Source organism: Entelurus aequoreus, linkage group LG07, assembly GCF_033978785.1.
Source record: "Entelurus aequoreus isolate RoL-2023_Sb linkage group LG07, RoL_Eaeq_v1.1, whole genome shotgun sequence".
NCBI lineage: Eukaryota > Metazoa > Chordata > Actinopteri > Syngnathiformes > Syngnathidae > Entelurus > Entelurus aequoreus.
In genome coordinates, this window is record NC_084737.1 from 7,845,790 (window position 1) to 7,848,289 (window position 2,500).

Sequence of the window (2,500 nt, forward strand, 5' to 3'; positions counted from 1 at the left end):
TTAGGGAAATAACAATTACAATAACAATTGTTCATAAAAGGAATGTAGTCGAAGAGAGGTATATAACTTTTAAAGGAACACTACCATGAAGGGACTTGAACCCTCAATCTTCTGATCCAAAGTCAGACGCCTTATCCATTAGGCCACGTAGTCCTTCTGAACGTTTTCCTCTACGTCCTTAAATCCGTAGCAATCTATGATGCCCTTCTGCCAGTAGTCCTTTTGTTGAAAGTCTTCGGATTGTGTTGAGACTGTGCATATTTGCCGTGAATAACGATTGTTCATAAAAGGAATGTAGTCGAAGAGAGGTATGTCACTTTTAAAGGAACACAACCACGAAGGGACTTGAACCCTCAATCTTCTGATCCGAAGTCAGACGCCTTATCCATTAGGCCTTCTGATCTTGTTCCTCTACGTCCTTGAGTCCGTAGCATTCTCTGATGCCGTTCTGCCAGTAGTCCTTTTGTTGAAAGTCTTTCGGACTGTGTTGCTGCTGTGTATACTTGTCCTGAATAAAAATTGTTCATTAAAGCAATGTAGTCAAAGAGAGATATGAAATCATGCAACCTTTAGGGAAATAACAATTACAATAACAATTGTTCATAAAAGGAGTGTAGTCGAAGAGAGGTATATAATTTTTAAAGGAACACAACCACGAAGGGACTTGAACCCTCAATCTTCTGATCCGAAGTCAGACGCCTTATCCGTTAGGCCACGTAGTCCTTCTGATCTCCTTCCTCTACGTCCTCGAGTCCATAGCAATCTCTGATGCCCTTCTGCCAGTAGTCCTTTTGTTGAAAGTCTTCGGACTGTGTTGCTACTGTGCATATTTGCCGTGAATAACAATTGTTCATAAAAGGAGTGTAGTCGAAGAGAGGTATGTAACTTTTAAAGGAACACAACAATGAAGGGACTTGAACCCTCAATCTTCTGATCCGAAGTCAGACGCCTTATCCATTAGGCCACGTAGTCCTTCTGATCTTGTTCCTTTACGTCCTCGAGTCTGTAGCATTCTCTGATGCCGTTCTGCCAACAGTCCTTTTGTTGAAAGTATTTCGGACTGTGTTGCTTCTGTGTATACTTGCCGTGAATAATAATTGTTAATAAAAGCAATGTAGTCAAAGAGAGATATGTAATCACGTAACTTTTAAAGGAACACAACCACGAAGGGACTCGAACCCTTAATCTTCTGATCCGAAGTCAGACGCCTTATCCATTAGGCCACGTAGTCCTTCCTATCTTGTTCCTCTACGTCCTTGAGTCTGTAGCATTCTCTGATGCCGTTCTTCCAGTAGACCTTTTGTTGAAAGTCTTTCGGACTGTGTTGCTGCTGTGTATACTTGTCCTGAATAAAAATTGTTCATTAAAGCAATGTAGTCAAAGAGAGATATGAAATCATGCAACCTTAAGGGAAATAATAATTACAATAACAATTGTTCATAAAAGGAATGTAGTCGAAGAGAGGTATGTCACTTTTAAAGGAACACAACCACGAAGGGACTTGAACTCTCAATCTTCTGATCCGAAGTCAGACGCCTTCTCCATTAGGCCACGTAGTCCTTCTGAACGTTTTCCTCTACATCCTTGAGTCCGTAGCAATCTCTGATGCCCTTCTGCCAGTAGTCCTTTTGTTGAAAGTCTTCGGACTGTGTTGCTGCTGTGCATATTTGCCGTGAATAACAATTGTTCATAAAAGGAATGTAGTCGAAGAGAGGTATGTAACTTTTAAAGGAACACAACCACGAAGGGACTTGAACTCTCAATCTTCTGATCCGAAGTCAGACGCCTTATCCATTAGGCCATGTAGTCCTTCTGAACGTTTTCCTCTACGTCCTTAAATCCGTAGCAATCTATGATGCCCTTCTGCCAGTAGTCCTTTTGTTGAAAGTCTTCGGATTGTGTTGAGACTGTGCATATTTGCCGTGAATAACGATTGTTCATAAAAGGAATGTAGTCGAAGAGAGGTATGTAACTTTTAAAGGAACACAACCACGAAGGGACTTGAACCCTCAATCTTCTGATCCGAAGTCAGACGCCTTATCCATTAGGCCTTCTGATCTTGTTCCTCTACGTCCTTGAGTCCGTAGCATTCTCTGATGCCGTTCTGCCAGTAGTCCTTTTGTTGAAAGTCTTTCGGACTGTGTTGCTGCTGTGTATACTTGTCCTGAATAAAAATTGTTCATTAAAGCAATGTAGTCAAAGAGAGATATGAAATCATGCAACCTTTAGGGAAATAACAATTACAATAACAATTGTTCATAAAAGGAGTGTAGTTGAAGAGAGGTATATAATTTTTAAAGGAACACAACCACGAAGGGACTTGAACCCTCAATCTTCTGATCCGAAGTCAGACGCCTTATCCGTTAGGCCACGTAGTCCTTCTGATCTCCTTCCTCTACGTCCTCGAGTCCGTAGCAATCTCTGATGCCCTTCTGCCAGTAGTCCTTTTGTTGAAAGTCTTCGGACTGTGTTGCTACTGTGCATATTTGCCGTGAATAAC

At 41.4% G+C, this 2,500-nt stretch overlaps 1 protein-coding gene and 3 non-coding genes across 5 annotated transcripts in view; 1 reads left to right on the forward strand and 3 right to left on the reverse strand.

Annotated features, from left to right (window-relative positions):
- pou6f1 (POU class 6 homeobox 1) overlaps positions 1-2,500 on the forward strand; it is a 104,649-nt gene that overhangs the window by 100,220 nt on the left and 1,929 nt on the right. The gene's annotated exons all lie outside the window — the stretch shown is intronic.
- Positions 650-722, reverse strand: trnar-ucg (transfer RNA arginine (anticodon UCG)). Its single transcript has one exon. It is a non-coding gene; the product is annotated as a tRNA-Arg (tRNA).
- trnar-ucg (transfer RNA arginine (anticodon UCG)) lies at positions 1,159-1,231 on the reverse strand. The gene has a single exon. It is a non-coding gene; the product is annotated as a tRNA-Arg (tRNA).
- trnar-ucg (transfer RNA arginine (anticodon UCG)) lies at positions 2,306-2,378 on the reverse strand. Its single transcript has one exon. It is a non-coding gene; the product is annotated as a tRNA-Arg (tRNA).